Source organism: Canis lupus, chromosome 20 (assembly GCF_003254725.2).
Source record: "Canis lupus dingo isolate Sandy chromosome 20, ASM325472v2, whole genome shotgun sequence".
NCBI lineage: Eukaryota > Metazoa > Chordata > Mammalia > Carnivora > Canidae > Canis > Canis lupus.
In genome coordinates, this window is record NC_064262.1 from 49,881,090 (window position 1) to 49,904,342 (window position 23,253).

Here is a 23,253-nt window from a genome sequence, read left to right on the forward strand (position 1 = left end):
AGCTGGCTGAGTGTTCACTGTGGGACGTGAGAGAGGAGACCACCCAGGCTTGCTCATCGGCTCTTTTTTTTTTAAGAGATCTTCTTTATTTATTCATGATAGACATAGAGAGGGAGAGAGGCAGAGACACAGGCGGAGGGAGAAGCAGGCTCCCTACCGAGAGCCCGATGGGCGGGGGGGGGACCCGATCCCTGGTCTCCAGGATCATGCCCTGGGCCAAAGGCAGGCGCCAAACCGCTGAGCCACCCAGGGATCCCCCTCATGGCTCTTCCAGCTGAGAGCACAAGGGGTGAGGGTGGAGATGTGGGGGAGCACAGAGGGCGGGATGAGGCTTAAGCTGTCAGCACTCAAACACCCAAAAATACAAAGTCTGACTGCTCGTTACGATGAATAACAAAGTCTGACTGCTCGTTACGATGAATAAGTGCATTAGAAAAACATGTATTCACAATTGCTTGATTTTATTCTTTTTTAAGAAAGATTTATTTATTCACGAGAGACACACACACACAGAGAGGCAGAGACACAGGCAGAGGCTCCCCAGGGCTCAATCCTGGATCCTGGGATCACGCCCTGAGCCACCCGAGCGTCCCACAACTGCTTGATTTTATTTTATTTTTTTAAGATTTTATTTGTTTATTCATGACAGACATAGAGAGAGAGAGAAGCAGAGACATAGGCGGAGGAGAAGCAGGCTCCACACAGGGAACCCCACGTGGGACTCGATCCCGGGACCCCAGGACCACACCCAGGGCCAAAGGTGACGCTAAACCACTGAGCCACCAGGTCTGCCCAATTGCTTGATTTTAAATGAAGAAACCCAAACAGGAGGCTCATGAATTGATCAGCATAGTATATTTGGAGGGTGGCTAGAGTAACAGCACTGGGGGGACCAGGAGAGGTTCTCAGTGATTTTGTTCTTGTGTTCTCTCTCTGTCAAATAAATAAAAATCTAAAAAAAAAAAAAAAATGAGCCCAAGTGCTGAGGGAAACCAGAGCCGAAGGGCTGCCCTGGTCAATCAATAAAGGAATCCAAAGGAAAGAAACCCTGGACTCAGCACAGATGAGCAGCCTGCTTCCGGAACACAGGACAGAAGGAAGCCACATTCAGAAGGTTCCACATTCTAGACACTCCTGGTGGAGACAGAAGCCCTGGAGTGGCTCAGTCCCTGATGACGGAGGGTAGGGACACCTGAGCAGTCACAGGAATGACCTCTGGGTGCCCCGCACACCCTCCCCTCCTTGGGCATGACGGATCCGCTCCCTCCCTCAGGCTCCTGGCCTAACAGGTGAGGAAACTCTCAGCAGAATTCAACTCAAGGTTCTGACCCAAATAACTGCCCCAGTCACTGACCCTAATCCAGAGTCCAGAACTGATTGTCAAGACTTTTTAATCTAAACAAATTGCCCTATACTGCAGATGCAAATCTCTAACTAACCTATGGGAGTTTTAAAGCTTCGGAGAACCTCAGCAAAGGCATAGGTCTCCCCCCACCCCGCCCCACCCCTACAGGTGCATTCCTATGTAGCTTCTCAGTGTAAAGGGCTCCTTCTCCTGCGGGTGTGAACAGGTAGGACGTATGCCGGCGGAGGCTCCGAGGAAAAGCAGCCGCGCCTTCAAGTATTTACCCCTCCAGGCTCCTGGGGGGTGGTTCGCTTAGAGCCCCGAGACCTCTGCCCACTACTGGAGTTGCTTTGGACAACGAATGTTATTTTATTTTTACGTAATCTCTACACCGAACATGGGGCTGGAACTCACAACCCAAGATTAAGAGTCACATGAGGAGTGTTATTTTTTATTTTTTAAAGGATTTTATTTTTTAAGATTTTATTTATTCATGACCGACACAGAGAAAGGCAGAGACACAGGCAGAGGGAGAAGCTCCTCAAGGGGGAGAGACACTGGATCTGGGGCTCCAGGACCATGCCCTGAGCCGAAGGCAGATGCTCAACCACTGAGCCCCCCAGGTGCCCCAAAGATGTTATTTACTTGAGAGAGCGCACAAGCATGGGGAGCTGCAGAGGAAAAGGGAGAAGCAGACTTTCCACTGAGCAGGGAGCCCAGTGCTGGCTTGGGCTTGATCCCAGTACTCAGAGTAGACACTTAACAGACTGGGCCACTCAGGCGCCCCAGGAGTGTTATTTTTAAATTTTTATCTGTTAATTTTAGCAGAGAGGGGCAGAAGGGAAGGTGACAGGGACAAGCAGTCCAGTCATTCATCATCCAGCCGAGATACTCAGGCGCCCCAATACCAGTGTTATTTTAAATGACACAAACCCAGCCTTTGAACACTCCAGCAAAATTTATGTGGAAAGAGGGAAGAAGGGATCCCTGGGTGGCTCAGCGTTTTAGCACCTGCTTTCTGCCCAGGGTGTGATCCTGGAGCCCCCAGATCGAGTCCCACATCGGGTTCCCTGGATGGAGCCTGCTTCTCTCTCTGCCTGTCTCTGACTCTCTCTCTCATGAATAAATAAATACAATTTTTTAATAAAAGGGAAGAAAATTGTAAGGCACTTTGCTAGCTCAACAAGAAAGCCCCCAAGTATCTATTGCATTCTGAAAGGGAAAAAAAAAAGTTATTTCCATTGGGAGAAATTTTTATACACCATTAATCATAACTGCACACAAGTCTGCAAATTTAAACCCTTTAAATCCTTTTGAACTCACCCCAAATGAAAGAACAGAGTTCAAAATTTTACTAACCTGATCAAAGGAAGATTAAAGGGAAATAAATAATATTTAATACATGCAATATAATCTTGGAATATTTTTTCCCCAAAATTCACCAATTTGCCTCTTTGGAAATATTTTACACCGTGGTTTTTTTTTTTGTTTTGTTTTGTTTTTTTTTTTTTTGTTTAAGATTTTATTGGGGGATCCCTGGGTGGCACAGCGGTTTGGCGCCTGCCTTTGGCCCAGGGCGTGATCCTGGAGACTCGGGATCGAATCCCATGTCAGGCTCCCGGTGCATGGAGCCTGCTTCTCCCTCTGCCTGTGTCTCTGCCTCTCTCTCTCTCTCTCTCTCTCTCTCATAAATAAATAAAAAAAAATTAAGATTTTATTGGGCAGCCCCGGTGGCGGTGGCGCAGCGGTTTAGCGCCGCCTGAAGCCCGGGGTGTGATCCTGGAGATCCGGGATTGAGTCCCAAGTCAGGCTCCCTGCATGGAGCCTGCTTCTCCCTCCGCCTGTGTCTCTGCCTCTCTCTCGCTCTCTCTGAATGAATGAATGAATGAATGAATAAATAAATAAATAAATAAATCTTTAAAAAAAAAGATTTTATTTATTCATGAGAGACACAGGCAGAGGGAGAAGCAGTCTTCCAAGAGGGACTGGTTCCCTGGACCCCAGGATCATGCCTTGAGCCACCCAGGCGTCTCTTACACCCTGTTTCGAGTTGTGATTACATACATTTTTATTTATTAAAAGCTGAGACTGGGCAGCCCGGGTGGCTCAGTGGTTTAGCGCTGCCTTCAGTCCGGGGTGTGATCCTGGAGACCTGGGATCGAGTCCCACGTCGGGTTCTCTGCATGGAGCCTGCTTCTCCCTCTGCCTATGTCTCTACCTCTCTCTCTCTCTCTCTCTCTCTCTCTCTCTCTCTCTGTCTCATCAATCAATAAATAAATCTTTAAAAAAAAAAGCTGAGACTAAAGGTAATAAATCTTGTAACTCAGGTTGGGGTAACGCTGACAGCACAGATCACCCAGGAAAGTTTCAAAGACCAACCTCCCCCCAAAGGACCTCCCACAGGATGTCTGTACCCAGTAAAGATCCTGGGGGGAGAGGCACAGGATTCCCTACAAGGTAGTTCCAGGGAATTATTCTTGGCGTTTCTCTCAAGTAAAATAGCCACAGAGATAAAAAACCAAACCTGTTACAGGGAGTCCTCCACCGACCGCGGAGGACAGATATCGCTGATGCTGTAAATCCGAGAGCGGAGTCTACGTCTGGGGAGGCGGGGCGGGATCTGGAAACAAGCATTTATTGCCAGTCCCAGGAAAGGACGGGCTGGGACACAGGATCGTGGATTTGAGACTCTGCTTCCCAAACATCTAGAACACTCAGGAGAAAAGGGGCGCCCCCAGGAGAATGGAGAGACTGGGGACCCCACAGACCACAGCACCTCCTGCTCACGAACCTGCTCACGAACCTGCTCACGACTGTCCCATGACGACCCTCCCCGTGGTCACCGCACCATCGGGGAGACGCGGCCGCGCGCAGGGACCTGAGGGGACGCCGCGGTCCCAGCTGCCGGCTCCGCCCGCACGCGGCGCGCCGGAGGGGACTGAGGTCCGAGCGGCGCCCCCGGGTACTTGGGTCCACAGACGCGGGTGATGGTGGGGCGGGGGTCCCCGCCACTCAGTGTTGAGGTCGCTTCAAACCTGCCCATCAGCCCCCGTCAGGGCACCCCAGGAAGCACGCTCACCACTAGGTTTCCTGGGTCCCCCGGCGTCCTTCCTATGACCCCGACGACCAGCGCACATCCCTGCACGACAGAAGCTACAGCACAGCAGCTTGGGACCTGGAAGGGCAGGCGACCGCGACCTGCGGCGCAGGGAGGCTGGAGGTAGCCGCGCTGTCTGTCGGGGGGGGGGGTGTTGCAGAGGGGCCCCCCATCCATCTGTACTGCCCCGGCCCCGATCGGATTGTTTGCGACCCAGCCCCCCCGCCACCCACACGTGTGACAACTGGTCTGAGGTTACCCGAGCCCCATGGGAGCCTAGAGTAGTCCTCTGCAGGGGGGTTTGCATTGAAATGGAAGGCTCGCGACGCCTGGGTGGCTCTGCTGCTGAGCGTTTACCTTCCGCTCCCGGCATGAGCCCAAGATCTGGAATCGAGTACCATATTTTAAAATATTTTAAAAAATGAAAAATAAAAATATTTATTTATTCACGAGAGACACACAGAGGCAGAGACACAGGCAGAGGGAGAAGCAGGCTCCTCGCAGGGAGCCCGACGTGGGACTCGATCCTGAGACCTCAAGATCGGAAGGCAGACGCTCACCCACTGAGCCGCTCAGGCATCCCTAGATCTTTTTTTAATGCATTTTTTGGACTGAAGGAAGAAAAAATAAGAAAAGGTTATGTAAATGCAAGATGTACCTGGAAAATATTAATATGCACAAAAAAGATTGGATTGCAAGACTCTTTTTGCATTACAAAACTCTTAAAGCATTTGTCTAGCCAAGCCTTCCTTAACTACCAGGTTTGTAGGAAAATGACTTTCAACACACAAAGTAGAGGATTCAGCGTCCATCAGGGAGGGCTCTCTAATTCAGACAAGTGACAATACAGAAACCACGGAAAAGGATGGATGGTGAGCACTTAAAATACATAAACAAACATTTAAGATGAAAGCAAACATGGGAGGTGCCTGGGTGGCTCAATGGTTGAGCATCTGCCTTGGGCTCTGAGCATGATGCTGGGGTCCTGGGATAGAGTTCCGCATCAGGGCAGGCTGCTTCTCCCATTGCCTATGTCTCTGCTTCTCCTTGTGTCTCTCATAAATGAATAAATAAGATCTTAAAAAATAAAATAAATAAAATCTTAAAAGAAGGGCGCCTGGGTGGCTCAGTGGTTGAGCATCTGCCTTCCGCTCAGGTCATGATCCTGGAGTCCTGGGATGGAGTCCCACATCGGGCTCCCTGCAGGGAGCCTGCTCCTCCCTCTGCCTGTGTCTCTGCCTCTCTCTCTGTCTCTCATAATAAATAAATAAAATCTTTAAAAAAATACCAAGCAAACATGGGTATGTAGGGGTAGAAGAAATGTCATCCTTTCCTCCAAGCCTCTTACAGCTGGTTTAGGAATTAAGTTGACACAAGCGGATTAACAGGAGAAAAACCAGTTTTATTATGTGTACAGGGAGACCTGTAATGAAACCGAGACCCAAAGAAAACACAAGTGCAGTCAGTTTTTATACATTTTAGACAGACACATTTCTAAGGAATTGACAGTATAAAGAAAACAGGTATTTGGAAGGTTGTTTTGTTTTTGTTTTTGTTTTGGCTTGTCTTTCTTTTTTTTTCTTTTTTTTTTTTTTTTTTTTTTTTAAAGATTATATGTATTTATTTGACAGAGCACAAGCAGGGGGAGAAGGCAGGGGAAGGGAGTAGTAGGCTTCCTGCTGAGCAGGGACCTGATCCCAGTGCCCCGGGATCCTGACCTGAGCCAGAAGCAGCCGCTTAACTAACTGGAACAACGCAGTCACCCCTGAAAGTTTTAATTAGTAAGGAATTCTAGGGGTGCCCTGCTGGCTCAGTCAGAAGATCATGCGACTCTTGATCTTGGGTATGAGTTTGAGCCTTATGTGGGGTGTAGAGATTACTTTAAAATAAATAAGTAAAATTTGGGACACCTGGGGGGCTCAGCAGTTAAGCGCCTGCCTTGGCCCGGGGTGTGATCAAGTCCCACATCAGGTTTCCTGCATGGAGCCTGCTTCTCCCTCTGCCTGTGTCTCTGCCTCTCTGTGTGTGTCTCATGAATAAATAAATAAGATCTTTTTAAAAAAATAAGTAAAATTTAAAAAATAATTCCTTATCTTTAAAAAAAAGATTTTATTTGTTTATTCATGAGAGACACAGAAGGAGAGGCAGGGACAAAGGAGAAGCAGGCTCCCTCTGGGAAGCCTGATGTGGGACACTCTATCCCAGGACCCGGGGATCATGACCTGAACGGAAGGCACACACTCAACCCAGGCGCCCCCCAAAAAGAAGGAATTCTAAATGGAATTTGGGCTGAGGTAGTAGATTAGAAAAAAAGTAACAAGGTTTGTTTCTATGGCTTTCTTATCCTTAAAGTCCCCATTTCTGGTGATAAGGATATCTTTTTACTTCTTAGTAGAGGGATGGTACCTTTCTTTCTCTCTCTCTCTCTCTTTCTTTCTTTCTTTCTCCTTCTCCTTCCTTCCTTCCTTTAAGATTTTATTTATTTATTTGAGAGAGAGAGAGCTTGAGAGAGTGCACACAAGTGGGAGGAGGAGCAGAGGGAGATGGAGAAGCAGGCTCCTTGCTGAGCAGGGAGCCAGTCATGGGGCTCAATCCCAGGACCCTGAAATCACGACCTGAACTAAAGGCAGAGAAATGCTTAACCATCTGAGCCACCCAGGTGCCCTAGGAGGGTACTTTTCATATGGGAGATTTGTTTCATGTCTAGGGGGGAACAGAGGTGTCCTTGTACTGTTCTGTCCACTTCCCAAGTAGTTCCAATTCATTTTTTTTAATTTTTTTAATTTTTATTTATTTATGATAGTCACAGAGAGAGAGAGAGAGAGGCAGAGACATAGGCAGAGGGAGAAGCAGGCTCCATGCACCGGCAGCCCGACGTGGGATTCGATCCCGGGTCTCCAGGATCGCGCCCTGGGCCAAAGGCAGGCGCCAAACCGCTGCGCCACCCAGGGATCCCCAAGTAGTTCCAATTCAAAATCAATATGCCATTGAGGTACATTTTGGGGCAGTCTGCCCTGGGCCCCCCTACAGGTATGGGGATGGACGACAAATGTACAAACATTACACATTCTGACAAGGTGGGAACCATGTAACTGTGAGAAGAAAAGGGAGCTAGAGAAATGGGGTATGTATGTAGAGGCCATCCAAGGGGATTTAAGGGATCGAAACCCAACCCTGATAACCAGATAGTGACCAGTTAGATAAGAAAACAAAAACAAAAAAAGACATTAGAAAGAGATAAGTACAAAGACAACCACTAGAACAAAAATGGAAACTTTCTTTGTGGTGTTTCTCTTGATGGGCTGTGGGGCAATGATCCGTGATCCATCGAGTGGGTGGAAGTGACAAGAATTTACCTGTGGCAGAACAAAGGAGATTATCCTCGAGGGAGCAGCAGGCAGGACAGCAGAGGACAGGCTGTCTGCCACAGGGCAGTGGGTGGGGGCTGTATGTAAAGAGAGAAGGTGAGGCGGTATGGTGACATAGGAAATTCTCCCTTCCTTGGGAACTGTGCCTGGTTTTAAGTAGCCCACGGGTTAGTTAGAGTCTATGGGTATTTTGAGGTGGGTCCCCCATGGGCCTGTTTGTCTTCAACCTGGGGGTCACTTGTGTCTGGATCAAGTTTCCATTGATTCAAGCCTGTTGTCTAAAAGTGACTCTACATTCTCAAATTGCAAAAAAAAACACAGAAAATATCTCAGAGAGAAAAACAAAATCTAGGTAATTGCAAGTCTTTCGATATCTAGAAAAAAATGATACCATAGTCACAAAAAGCACACCTACTACCCATGCTTTGGTACCTACAACTATTATTTTCTTTTTTATTATTTTTTAAAAAAGATCTTATTTGGGGGTGCCTGGGTGGCACAGTTGGTTAAGCGTCTGACTCTTGATTTCGACTCAGTTTGTGATCTACAGATGGGATGGAGTCCTGCGTCAGCCTCTGCACCCAGCGCAGAGTCAATTTGCCATTCTCTCTCCCTCTCCTTTGTCTGCCCATCGCCCTGATCACGTGAGCCAGAAAGAAAGAAAGAAAGAAAGAAAGAAAGAAAGAAAGAAAGAAAGAAAGAAAGAAAGAAAGAAGAAAACCTTTAAAAAATCTTATTTTGGGGGTGCCTGGGTGGCTCAACAGTTGAGCATCTGCCATTTGCTCAGTCAGAAGAGCATGTTACTCTTGATCTTGGGTGTGGGTTTGAGGTCGTGATCCTGGGGTCCTGGGAGCAAGTCCGGCATCAGGCTCCCCCACAGGGAGCCTGCTTCTCTGCCTCTCTCTGTGTCTCTTATGAATAAATAAATAAAATCTTTTTTAAAAAAATCTTATTTTTAATGTGTTTTTGTTTAGATTTTATTTATTTGAGACAGAGAGAGAAGCATAAGGGGGGGGAGGGGGGGAGTGGCAGGCAGAGGGAGAGGGAGAAGCAGGCTTCCTGCTGAGCAGAGAGCCCAACATGGGGCTCTATCCTAGGACCCTGATATCACAAAGCCCAGGACCCTGAGGTCATGACCTGAGCCAAAGACAGACACTTAACTGAGCCAGCCAGGTGCCTCCTCCCAGGACTACTATTACTTAACAATAACAACAAAAAGTAACAATAGCATGTGTACATCCATGTTTATAACAGCATTTTTAATAAAGATTTTATTTATTTATGAGACACATAGAAAGAGAGAAACACAGGCAGAAGGAAGAGAATCAGGCTTCATGCAAAGAGCCTGATGTGGGACTTGATCCCCTGAATCCAGGATCATGCCCTGAGCCAAAGGCAGATGCTCAACCGCTAAGCCACCCAGGCATCCCTATAACACCATTTTTTAAAAAATATTTTATTTTTTTAATCATGAAAGACACACACACACACAGACAGAGAGAGAGAGAGAGAGGGGCACAGGCACAGGCAGAGGGAGAAGCAGGCTCCACGCAGGGAGCCCGATGTGGGACTTGATCCTCCAGGATCACACCCTGGGCCAAAGGTGGCACTAAACTGAGCCACCCGGGCTGCCCAATATAACACCATTTTTAACAATATCTAAATGTAGGAGCAGCCCAAGGATCCATCCACCATTGAATGGATAAACAAAATGTGGTCTAGTCATACAATGGAATACTTGTCAGTCTTAAAAAGGAAGTAAAATATGCAATGTGCTACAACAGAGATGAAGATTGAGGACGTTGTACTCTATGAAATAAACCAGTCATGAAAAAAAGAGATCAATATTGTATAATTCTACTTCTAGGAGGTACTTAAGTTAGTCAAATCACAAAAACAGGGGCACCTGGGTGGCTCAGTTGAGTGCCTTTGGCTCAGGTCGTGATCCCAGGGTTCCCTGCAGGGAGCTTGCTGCTTCTTCTGCCTGTGTATCTGCCTCTGTGTCTCTCATGAATAAATAAATAAAATCTTAAAAATAAAATCACAGAAACACAAAGTATAGTGGTTGCTGGGGCTGTGGGGTGGAGGAGAAAGGGGAATTAGGGTTTAATAGGTATGGAGTTTCAGATTTACAAGATGACATTAGTATGGGGACGGGCGGCGTTGGTGGCTGCACAGCAATGTGGATGTGTTTGATATCACTGATGTTGCACCTAAAAATGGCTAAGATGGCAAATGTTACGTGTATTTGAAGCCAATAAAAAAGGAATTGATGTGGGAAACAAAGGCAGAAGAGAAATTAAATGTCGTCACTACCTATAGCCCACTGACAAGTCCTTGAAACAGGCAAGGTGACATTCCTCTAGGGACTCAACTGCCTCGTTAATATTTTGCTAAGGGCAAAAGGCAATCTTAGCCTGATCCCCAGGATCCTGTAAGTCTACTTTGACATATAAAAATTTCTTTAGAAATTTCCTTTATCTTGAAATCCCCCAACACACGTGTAGACAATCATCCCCCAAACATATGACCCACTGATACACATCTGAAGGGTCTCATGTCTAAGGTTTTATTAGATGGTAATAAATTATCTTTTCCCAACAATAGCTAGCTCCCTCAGGGTTCTGGAAACTGCTTCCAAAATTCCTTAGACAGGCTCCCTGCGGGGACCCTGCTTCTCCCTCTGTCTATGTCTCTGCTTCTCTCTCTGTGTCTCTCCTGAATAAATAAATAAAATATTTAAAAAAAATTCCTTAGAGACTTACACCCTTCCTAGCCCCCTCCCAACTTGAAAGTATATAATGGACCCTCCTCATGACCCCAATACAACTCTTTCTTCTTTCTGCCCATGGCTCCTGTCTCCATGTGTTAATAAAATCACCTTTTTGCATAAAAGACATCTCAAGGGGATCCCTGGGTGGCGCAGCGGTTTGGCGCCTGCCTTTGGCCCAGAGTGCGATCCTGGAGACCCAGGATCGAATCCCACATCAGGCTCCTGGTGCATGGAGCCTGCTTCTCCCTCTGCCTATGTCTCTGCCTCTCTCTCTCTCTCTCTCTCTGTGACTATCATAAATAAATAAAAAATTAAAAAAAAAAAGACATCTCAAGAATTCTTCCTCAGCCATCTGTTTTGAACCCTAATGTCTTTTCCTGCATAAGAATAGTAACTTTTTAATTTTAAATTTTAATTTTTTTAAAGATACACAGACACACAGGCAGAGACACAGGCAGAGGGAGAAGCAGGCTCCTTAAGGGGAACCTGATGTGGGACTCCATCCCAGGACTCCGGAATCATGACCTGAGCTAAAGGCAGATGCTAAACCACTGAGCCACCCAGCTGCCCCCAGACCATGACTTTTTTTTAGAAAAGAGACTTTATTTATTTATTTATTATTATTTTTTTGAATGAGAGAGAGAGAGCACGCAAGAGAGAGCACAAGCAAGGGGGAGGGGGAGAGGGAGAGGGAGAAGCAGGCTCCCCCTGTGGAGAGAGCCTGATGCTGGGTTCAATCCCAGGATTCTGGGATCAGGATTCTGAGCTGAAGGCAGGCACCCAACCAACTGAGCCAACCAGGCACCCCAGAACCATGACTTTTCAGAGAAATTGCTGATTGTAGGACTGAGAAAGAAATATAGTAGATGAACATCGTATAAAATGGTATAAAATCGGAAGCCAAATGAGATTACTCCCAAAGGCCAGAGTTGTAACAATTTGATCAAGAAAAGGAAGAATGTAATATTGGGTTCTAATCCAAAGTATAAAACAAATATCCAGGAGATCCCTGGGTGGCTCAGCAGTTTAGCGCCTGCCTTCAGCCCAGGGTGTGATCCTGGAGACCTGGGATCAAGTCCCCATCAGGCTCCTGCGTGGAGCCTGCTTCTCCCTCTGCCTGTGTCTCTGCTTCTCTCTCTCTGTGTGTCTCTCATGAATAAATAAAATCTTAAAAAAAAAATAAATTGAATGAGTGGCTAGAAACAAAAGCATAGGAGATGAGTGAATATCCCATACAGAAAAATACCAAATATTGTGTGGAGATATTCCTCTTGAAGGAGATGAGGCATGAGGCATAACTTCCACTCCTGAAGTGTGTGGTCTCTGCATAATGGATACCTTGCAAAGAATACGGTATGGAATGCAAACAAGAGTAAACTTTATTTTTTTAAAGGTTTTATTTATTTATTCATGAGAGAGAGAGAGAGAGGCAGAGACAGAGGCAGAAGGAGAAGCAGACTCCATATGGGGAGCTCGATGCAGGACCAGATCCCGGGATTCCAGGCTCCATAGCCTGGGCCCAAGGCAGGCTCCAAACTGCTGAGCCACCTAGGGATCCCCAATAATAAACTTTATAATGGCCAAACCCGAGGAACACAACCTTGGCCCGATGTTAAAGGTCAAGATAGGCCCTGATGAGTCATGCTATAAGAACACACACTTGGGGGATCCCTGGGTGGTGCAGCGGTTTGGCGCCTGCCTTTGGCCCAGGGCGCGATCCTGGAGACCCGGAATCGAATCCCACGCCGGGCTCCTGGTGCATGGAGCCTGCTTCTCCCTCTGCCTGTGTCTCTGCCTCTCTCTCTCTCTCTCTCTCTCTCTGTGACTATCATAAGTAAATAAAAAATAAAAAAAATTTTAAAAAGTCCCAAGTGTGTGCTTTTTTTTTTTTAAAGATTTTTTAAAATTTTTATTTATTTATGATAGTCACACAGAGAGAGAGAGGCAGAGACATAGGCAGAGGGAGAAGCAGGCTCCATGCACCGGGAGCCTGATGTGGGATTCGATCCTGGGTCTCCAGGATCGCGCCCTGGGCCAAAGGCAGGCGCCAAACCGCTGCACCACCCAGGGATCCCACACTTGGGATATTTTGATTTATAAAAAGAAATAATATTTTTGGTCTTTGGTCCCTGGCCTGGAGCATCTTAAAATCCCTTGGCATTTCCTGTGCTGAAGCAATAAAGGTGTCTCTTGTTATGTTAATGAGATGACTTTTGAAAAGCCCTTAGGTTACCTAAGAATGGGGCCTGGTTGCCAGGGGAACCAATCACATGACTAGAGGGTTATAATTTTCTTTCTCAGCCCCTGACCTCCAGGGAGGTCCTAGAGGTTGAATCAACAGCCAACGGCCAATGATTTAATCAATTGTGCCCGTGTAATGAAAACCTCACAAAAACTCAAGAGAGCAGGGTTTGGAGAGCATTTGGGTTGGTGAACACCTGGAGATTTGAGGAGACTGCAGGGCCAGTAAGCTTCCTGTCCCTTTCCCCATACCTTGTCCTTTGCATCTCTTCCTTCTGGTTATTCCTGAGTTATATCTTATAATAAACTTTAGTACAGTGTTTCTCTGGGTTCTGTGGGCCACGTTAGCAAATTAATCATTAACCGTTCCTCCCCCCCCTTTGGGTTCCATAGAAGTACCTCTTAACCTGATGCAAGTACTTGCACCATATAGGTCTAACTTTGGGGGACCACCTGCATCACTGCCTCCGGAAATGAGACACAACTTTGAAGTGATTTGTTCCATTCTCAGGGCTGAGAGACTGGATCAATGAGTTTTGGAGCAATCTACCAACTAAGGACAGGTTCAAACCTACATTCTCCAGGCGGCCCAAGATGTTAAAATATGCCACAATATGAGACACCTGGGTGGCTGAGTCCGGTAAGCGTCTGCCTTCGGCTCAGGTCATGTTCCCAGGGTCCTAGGATTAAGCCCAACATTGGGCCAGAGAGCCTGCTTCTCCCTCTCCCGCTCCCTCTGTTATGCGCTCTCTCTCTGTCAAATAAATAAAATCATTTTTTAAAAAAGTTTTTAAAAATGCCACAATATTATTGAAATCTTTGAACAGATTCCTGAGGCCCCCCATGATCTCTTAATTTTGTTGTGGAACCTTTCAAGTTTAGGACAATGACTAGAGACTGGACTTCAGACTTGTCTATATAAATATCATAGGATTTGCTACTCTAATCCTATTTATTTTTATTTTTTAAAAGATTTTTAAAATTTTATTTTTAAGTCATCTCTGCATCCAGCATGGGGCTCAAACCCACAACTCTGACATCAAGAGTCACTTACTCCATCAACTGAGCCAGCCAGGTGCCCCTATATCCTACTGAGATGTGTACTTTCTGGGTTACAATATGCTCTAACCCTGAATTTTAGCATATCAGCTACATCAGCAGGTAAGGTCCTCACCATTGACTCTGATACCTGTGAGTCACAGAGTGGGTTGTAGGGTAAGCCTGGATTGGTTTTTGTTTTCTGTTTTTGTGATGCAAGTGCCTGACTTAGGTTTTGTTTGCCAGGGCATTCTCTTCAAAGAGGCATCCACTTCAAAGACAATATTTTGACTAAAACACGTTGCCAGCCACACGACTAGGTAAAGACCCAGGCCATCTCCCCTCCACCCTGGCTCCTTTGTCTTAGAGATCTTGGTTGATTGCAGTAACTATTTGGGGCACTTGTCTTTTGTCTCCTGAGCTTAAAATCCCTGCTCTTTTGTTTTCAATTCATCAATAACAAGTGAGCCGGAGAAACCCTAGGCCTCCTCCCTCACTTGATAAAAGCAGAATCCCTGGTTTTCATTCTCTCTTTCAACTGGTGGCCTTGCTGTATGGCCCCAGGTGTATCGTATAATTTCTAGAACTTGTAAGTAGTAAACCTTTATTTTTTCAAAGTTTCCAAATCAATGCTGAGGAAAGGTATCTTGCAATTATAATAAGAGTCACAAGATTCAGGGGCACCTGGGTGGCTCAGTCGGTTAAGTGGCTGCCTTCAGCTTGGGTCATGATCCCAGGGTCCTAAGATCAAGCCCCACATTGGGCTCCCTGCTTAACGGGGAGTCTGCTTCTCCCTCTCCCTCTGTCACACCCCTGCTTGTGCTTACCTGCTCTCTCTCTCTAATAAATAAATAAAATCTTTAAAAAAAAAACAAAAAAGAATCAAGATTTGGTCCAGTTGTGACCTTTGGAAAGGGGAATATCTGTAGGAAGCTCACCTGGGCACAGGTGACTGCCCCAGACATTTATAACCAATAGCATTACTATCAACAAGCTGAGATATAAGCACAAATATAAGCGAAATAAGAGGAAGTCAAATGCCATAAGATCTCATTTATATATAGAATCCAGAAAAACCCTGAAAATAAACCAACAACAAAAATTGAACTCATAGCTACAGAAAAAAACACTTGTGGTGGCCAGGGGGGGCTGGAGGGAGGGGAATTAGTAAAGGGGGTGAAAAGGTATAAACTTCTAGTTATAAAATAAATAAGTTATGGGGATAATTTAATAATACTGTATTTCTTTCTTTCTTTCTTTCTTTCTTTCTTTCTTTCTTCCTTCCTTCCTTCCTTCCTTCCTTCCTTCTTTCTTTCTTTCTTTCTTTCTTTCTTCTTCTTTCTTTCTTTCTTTCTTTTCTTCTTTCTTCTTTTCTTTCTCTTTCTTTCTTCTTTCTTATTTCTACACCCAACATGAGGCTCAGACTCACAACCCTGAAATCAAGAGTTGCATGCTCTACCAACTGAGCCAGCCAGTATCCCCTCTACTGCATTTTAAAAAAAGATCTTATTGGGCAGCCCGGGTGGCTCAGCGGTTTAGCGCTGCCTTCAGCCCAGGGCCTGATCCTGGAGACCTGGGATTGAGTCCCACGTCGGGCTCCCTGCATGGAGCCTGCTTCTCCCTCTGCCAGTGTCTCTGCCCCTCTTTCTCTGTGTGTCTCATGAATAAATAAATAAAATCTTTTTAAAAAAGATATTATTTATTTAGTTGACACAGAGAACAAGCAGGGGGAGCAGCAGAGGGACAGGGAGAAGCAGACTCCCCACTGAGCAGGGAGCCCAATGAGACTCAATCCCAGGACTCTGGGATCTTGACCCGACAGGAAGGCAGATGTTTAACCAACTGAACCACCCAGGTGCCTCTGTACTGCTAAAAGTAAATCTTCAAAGTACTCCTCACAAGAAAAAGTATTTTGTAACTGTGTGGGAAGGGATGCTAACTACACTGACTGTGGTGATCATTTCAATATATACTAATAACAAATAATTATGTTGTATACCTGAAACTAATGTAGGGGCTAAGGGCAGGAAGCCAGTGCAGAAACAACAGTCTGACCCCGGCTTTGTCTCCGGAAAGCGGGAAGTAAATCCCCCATGTGAAAGGTACCCTCCCTGCACTAGGATGTAAAGAGACATCCTTATCACCAGAGATAGCGAGTTTGAAGCCAAGAAGGCTGTATAAACAAACCTTGTTACTAATTCTGTTTAGAATTCCTTACTAATTGAAGCTTCTGAACATAAGTGTTCTTTGTCTTGTCAATTCTTCACAGACTTACTGTCTTTGGGGTAAAAACTTTCTGTCTTGGCATTTTAGGTCTTGATTTTATTTAAAAAACATAATAAGACTTTGGTTTTTTCCTCCCCTCAATCAGTTTCCCATCAATTTAATCGTTAGACAAGCAGAAAGCCTTGAAAGAGAGAAGGACATTTTTCTTCCTCAACACTAATATAATGTTCTACGTCAATTATACCTCAATTAAAAAAATTTTTTAAAGTGCTTGTGGGGCACCTGGGTGGCTCAGTGTTTGAGTATCTGCCTTTGGCTCAGGTCGTGATCCTGGATCCTGTGATTGAGTCTCACATCGGGTTCCCCAAAAGGAGCCTGCTTCTCCCTCTGCCTTTGTCTCTTTCAGGAATAAATAAATAAAATCTTTTAAAAAAAATCTTAAAAGAAAAAAAAGTGCTTGCGTTCCCCAAAATGCTCATTTTAAATGCTGCCATTCAAATGCAGTTTTAAAGTTTAATGGCTTAAAAAAATTTAATGGCTTAGATGACACCCAGTGTGTGATGTGCATTAAAGTTGGATTTGTTGGGATCCCTGGGTGGCGCAGCGGTTTGGCGCCTGCCTTTGGCTCAGGGCGCGATCCTGGAGACCCGGGATCGAGTCCCACATCGGGCTCCCGGTGCATGGAGCCTGCTTCTCCCTCTGCCTATGTCTCTGCCTCTCTCTCTTTCTCTCTGTGACTATCATAAAATAAATAAAAATTAAAAAAAAAGTTGGATTTGTTGTTGTTGTTGTTGTTTGTTTTATGATTGATTGATTGTCTCTACCAGGACTCAGAGAGAAGTCAAGGCTGTTTTACAAATGGAGAAACATTTTCAGGAGAAGATATGATCACATTGTAATTCTTCTCTTTGCGGTTTCCATAAGCACCATAACAGCATCCGTTCTGTGTAGTACCTCATCAGTTCTGTGTAATAAGACCCAAGTAGAAAGGCAGTTGCACTGCAACATGGGCATCACGCAGAACTTTTTCTGTTCTGGGCACCGTTCAAAACTGGTAATTCTGTGTCACCCAGTAAATGAGTGTAGCAGGCTCAAATGTCTACAAAAGCTAAATATTTCCATTGACTTTACTTATTTTTATTTTTTAAAAGAGATTTTATTTTTTTATTCATAAGAGACAGAGAGAGGCAGAAACATAGGCAGAGGGAGAAGACTCCCCATAAGGAGCCCAACGCAGGACTTGATCCCAGATCTGGGGATCATGCCCTGAGTGGAAGGCAGGTGCTGAACTGCTGAGCCACCCAGGGGTCCCTTCCATTGACTTTAGTAACAACCTTATGAAGGGCAATAACTCGACTCACATGTTACGGATGTTAATTCATCCTGTTTTCAGACAGCTGAAACCCTGGAAAATGCACAAACATACATGGGCCATGCATGTTCATAGCATTATACCCTAATATCTGATTTGCATATATCTGTACTCTTTTGACAAAGATAAGCATTGTGGACAAGACAATGAACATATGCTGGGGGGACTGCCAAGAAATGGAAAATCGTATCTGATGAACACTGGCAGAGAGGGAGAGAGCAGAAACTGCATACCAGGTGCCACAAACCTTGTTCATATCTTCCAGGCATGGTACCACTATGGGAAACAGTCATTAACGTCCCCACCTATTTAACTTTGTGCTATTCTAAACTCACTCTCTATAGTTCTGTAATAGACAAATATGCAAATTAAAGAGGAAGGTAGTTGAAAAAAAATTCCTGTATCTTTCAAGTCTTTGATGATAAAACTTATCTCTGAAATTCCTCCCTGGATAAAGCCTTACTTCTGGGTTACTGTCTTTGCTGGAGAACAGATCAAGAAGCACCTACTTGCTTGTCCCACAAGACTATCCCTCAGTAAAGTATTAGGAAACAAACATAGATATCAATAAGTATATCTATTTCCGCTATATAGCCTGGGCCTAATGAGCTAATCTATTTTTATAATTTCATTAAGCATTTATATTTCAATTGGGTTTGATTTGATTTATAGTTTATATTTTTATAAGATTTGGAAATGACCTTTGTCTTTTTTTATGACCTTTGTCTTTATTGAAAACTTTATATTTTTTGATTTATAAAAAGAATTTAGGGGATCCCTGGGTGGCGCAGCGGTTTGGCGCCTGCCTTTGGCCCAGGGCGCGATCCTGGAGACCCGGGATCGAATCCCACGTCAGGCTCCCGGTGCATGGAGCCTGCTTCTCCCTCTGCCTGTTGTGTCTCTGCCTCTCTCTCTCTCTGTATGACTATCATAAATAAATAAAAAAAAATGTTTAAAAAAAAAAGAATTTAAACTCTTTTTTAGGGATCCCTGGGTGGCGCAGTGGTTTAGCGCCTGCCTTTGGCCTAGGGCGCGATCCTGGAGACCCAGGATCGAATCCCCACGTCGGGATCCCGGTGCATGGAGCCTGCTTCTCCCTCTGCCTGTGTCTCTGCCTCTCTCTCTCACTGTGTGCCTATCATAAATAAATAATAAAAAAAAATTTAAAAAAATAAACTCTTTTTAAAAAAGATTTTACTTTTATTTACGAGAGAGAGAGAGAGAGAGAGAGAGAACAGAAGGAGAGGGAGAAGCAGGCTCCCTGCTGAGTAGGGAGCTTGATCCCAGCATCCTGGGATCATGACCTGAGCCAAAGGCATATGTTTAATCCACTGAGCCACCTAGGCACCCCTAAACTCTTAATAATATTATCTTTCAGCCCCCCCCCCCCCAGGTTGGGTGGCTGAGTGGATTAAATGTCTGCCTTTGGCTCAGGTCATGATCCCAGGGTCCTGGGATGGAGCCCACATTGGGCTCCCTGCTCAGTGGGGGTCGGGTGGGGGATGTCTGCTTCTCCCACTCCCTCTGCTACTCTCCCTGCTTGTGCTCTCTCTCTCTGTCAAATGAATAAATAAAATCTTTAAAAAATAATAAAAATCTTACCTTTCCCCCTATATTATTGAAAACATTTTCCCGGGTGGTGTTTCTATATTTTTTATTATTATCAATGATTTAGTTACATTTCCAGTTTTTCAAATGTATTTATCTTTTATTTACATTTTTTTTCTTTGTATGCCATGACTTTCACTGCCCAAATATACAAAAACACTTTCTGATTTATTTTAGTTTTTTTGTTTTATCTTTTTTTTTTTAAGACTTTATTTATTTATTTGACAGAGAGAGAGAGAGAACACAAGCAGGGGGAGCAGCAGGTAGAAGCAGGCTCCCTGCTGAGGAGGGAGCGAGATGCCAGCTTGATCCCAGTACCCCAGGATCATGACCTGAGCCAAAGGCAGCCACTTAACTAACTGAGCCATCCAGGCACCCCTGTTTTATCTTTTTACCCATTTAACTTTTTTTTCTTAATATTTTATTTATTTATTCATGAAAGACAGAGAGAGAGAGGCATAGACACAGGCAGAGGGAAGACCAGGATCCACGCAGGAAGCCCGATGTAGGACTTGATCCCGGGACTGTGGAATCACGCCCTGAGCCAAAGGTAGATGCTCAACTGCTGAGCCATCCAGGCGTCCCTCATTTAACTTTTTTATCCATATAGAATTTATTTGGATATAGCAGATAGGAGAGTTATAGACTGGCACAAGTTATATATTTTGCTACATCCTTCTGTCTGCTTATGACCTTTCAAGGGATCATGTGACTAGTCCAGTTTCTTAACATTGACACTACTATTTTTTTTTAATCAGAAAATGTTCTGTCAGAGGACACACTGTGTTGTATCTTGAAGGATCACTAGATGTCTGCAATAGCAGCACTACCACCTCCCTGCATCATGATACCCAAAGGTGTCTCTGGGTATTGCCAAATATTCCTGAGTGGCAAATCCCCTCTCTGCCCCTGACAACCAACTGGTCAGTTCCTGTGGTGGCAACAGACCATGAAATGATCACTTCTCATTATTTTTGTAATGGGTACCTCTGGGGAAACTTGAGCTTCATTCTTTATTTGCACTAATTTCCTGACCCTTTGGAGTTATTTGCAGACCTATCATTTAAAATTATGTCATGATGGGGCAGAAGAGAAGATCCTGAGGCGAATTTGATTGGAAATTTCTTTAATTTTGTGGCTGTATATAAGGAGATCTGCATCATGAGTTCAGGACTCTTCTGTGCACCAAAGTTGATTACATTACCATGGAGGCAATGCTTCTGTCCTTCCTTAGAAGCCACTAGACTTCCCTCCACGTAGATCACATGGCATTAGACTGCCACCTCCACACTTTATATATATTTTGCAAGATGTGTTTTTAGTCCAATAATACATGTTATGTGTATGGTATGCATTTACACAATGTTTGACTAATCAACTCCTTCATCAGTGGTAGTAGTTTTCCAGTTGTTTCATCTTTAGTTTGCTAAGTAAACAATGCTGTCCCCTCCAATAATAATATTTGCTTCTTCCATCCTATTCTTCATATTGGTCATTGTGTTTTCTGACATGAAGTTAGAATTGAAAGCTAGGATTAGTAATTGGAGTGTGGATAAACTTCTTTGGATTTTGATTTGATTCCTCCTTTCAATGGGAGGCTCCTCACACACTGGTTCCTCATCATGCTGTGCTCCCAAACATCTTGAATGAGTCCTAGGCCAGCTTGGTATTTACTGTGTCTGAAAATGACCCCAAGAGCTGAGCACTAAAAAGTGGCTAACACTACTATGGCACCCTCCTTAGATTTCAACCAGGGGCAAGCTTAATTGATTCCATAGTGGTGAATTTTAATAAGGCTAGAGGGGAGGAATCTGTTCCCAAGTCGCACAAAGGAGTCCACTCTACACAATGCACCATTTGTTCCAATTTCCTAATGAGACGTGAAGTCTATTGAGTGGCAAAGGTTGGTCTGAGTCAGAAGCCTGGTGCTGAATCTGAGCGCCCCTACTGATGGCCTTTGTAATGTGAGACAGGTCACTTTGTCCTGCTACACCTCCATTTCCTCTCTCATCAAATGGGATCATATTAGTGCTTCCTTGCTAAGAAGTCTGTGAAAATAAAGAGTAATGAGCTGATCCACCTGTGGTGCAGAGTGGAGTGTCTTACCCTCAGTTAGCCTCCCTAAAGTGTCTGATATTAGTGTTAGCATTCCTGTTACTACTCTCATTGTCATTGTCCTCATCATCTCTATAAAGACTTAGGAAGCAAAACTTCTCTCAATGGTGTCTATGATATTTTACATTGCAAATGAATCAATGTCCCTGGAAATGGAAGAGTTCACCTGACCTGTAAAACTCCTGAGAGGTAATGATTTTATTTATTTTTTTTTTTTAAATTTTTATTTATTTATGATAGTCACAGAGAGAGAAAGAGAGAGAGGCAGAGACATAGGCAGAGGGAGAAGCAGGCTCCATGCACCGGGAGCCCGACGTGGGATTCGATCCCGGGTCTCCAGGATCGCGCCCTGGGCCAAAGGCAGGCGCCAAACCGCTGCGCCACCCAGGGATCCCGAGGTAATGATTTTAATAACATTCTGTGATGACTATTTTGATTTCTTTTTTAAAAAATATATTTTATTTATTCATGAGAGGCACAGAGAGAAAGGCAAAGACATAGGCAGAGGGAGAAGCAGGCTCCGTGCAGGGAGCCTGATGCAGGACTCACCCTGAGCGGAAGGCAGACGCTTAACTGCTGAGCCACCCAGGCGTCCCAACAATTTTGATTTCTTGTTTGGGCAGTACTTTCCTGTAATTTGAAACCTTCACTAAGCAAATGCTACGATTACCCAGTTTTGGTAATTTGTGCCTTCTCCATCAGATAGAGCAATTTGGTTCATTCTCCCTCCCATTACTACCTCAAACACCATGTCACTATTTCACAAAGACCATGAAGAATCAGTTTTTTGAATAATGCACATTTATGTTCTGCCATTTACAAATAGCTCTTCTACTACAAGAAGGACCAACTGTTTCTTTGTCTTTCATTCAGAGCCAAGAGCAGCTTTTAGAACCTTGGGTAACCCATTCCATTAGGGAGATAGTTCAAGGTCATAGAGAAAATATCTCCATATGTACAAAGAACTCCCTGAGTTTCATAAGTGGAGCTCCTTGTTTTGTGTTAGGGCATCATCTTATTGATGGGTCTTGAATTTTCACAGACTTTCCTCAGTGCAGGTGGATGCAACAACACTCTAGTAAATTCTGTCCCTCCTGTTTGGCATGACTAGAGATCAGCAATTACCTTCTCTTAATAAGCACAACCTCAAGATAACACCTTTGGTATGCCAACCACAGTGATTAAATAGCCTTTGGGAGCACTATGATGTGACCTCAGGACAGGACCAGACTGTCCCTCTTGTTACTTATGAGAAGCAGAACAATTCATGGCTATTAAGGGTGCAGGAAGCATATCATCATTTTCTATCCAGACGGGGCCACTACTGGAACTGCACAAATCCTATAGGTGCAAATGAAAGTAGTGTGGGGAAGTGCAGAGATGAAATGTAGCTTCCTGGGATGCCTGGGTGGCTCGTGGTTGAGCCTCTACCTTCAGCTCAGGTGGTGATCCCAGAGTCTCAGGATGGAGTCCTACATCGGGCTCCCTATGGGGAGCCTGCTTCTCCCTCTGCCTATGTCTCTGCCTCTCTCTCTGTGTCTTTCATGAATCAATCAATCAATCAATCTTAAAAAGAAAGAAAGAAAAAAATATAGCTTCCTCAGCATCACGTTCCTGAAGCTCAAGGATGTGAGAGAGGGGAGCCAAACTTTTGCATCTTCTCCAGCAAATGCACATTCTTAGTATGGTGAATCTTTTATCTGAGGTGGAGATGAGAAGAAATAAAACAAATGGACAACTAGAGGTGTTCCTGATATTAAGAAATTGTGACTTTCAAGAAAACTGCTCCTACATTATTGTTTTCCAGATAGTTCTGAAAGGAGAGATGAAAAACAGATCCTGAAATGGAAGTATTCTCTGAAACCATAAAAATCCTGGAAGAAAGCACAGGCAATAATTTCTCTGACGTCAGCCGTAATAACATTTTTTTCTAGACAGGTCTCCTGAGGCAAGGGAAATAAAAGCAAAAATAAACTATTGAGACTACAGCAAAATAAAAAGCTTCTGCACCGCAACAAAAGACAACCCATGGAACGGGAGAAGATACTTGCAAATGATGTATCTGATAAA

At 44.6% G+C, this 23,253-nt stretch overlaps 1 protein-coding gene and 1 long non-coding RNA gene across 7 annotated transcripts in view; both read left to right on the top strand.

Moving 5' to 3' along the window:
- The window catches only part of LOC112666553 (zinc finger protein 709-like), a 124,996-nt gene that overhangs the window by 76,168 nt on the left and 25,575 nt on the right, over positions 1–23,253 (top strand). The window contains exon 1 of one of the 6 annotated variants that reach the window (XM_049098450.1): positions 344–1,289. The exons of the other annotated variants lie outside the window; for them this stretch is intronic. The gene's annotated coding sequence lies outside the window, so the exon portion shown is untranslated. Of the gene's footprint in view, positions 1–343; positions 1,290–23,253 lie in introns of those variants that run through there. 6 annotated transcript variants of the gene reach the window in all.
- LOC125753195 (uncharacterized) lies at positions 12,672–13,610 on the top strand. Its single transcript, XR_007404395.1, has 2 exons — positions 12,672–13,049; positions 13,258–13,610. It is a non-coding gene; the product is annotated as an uncharacterized LOC125753195 (long non-coding RNA).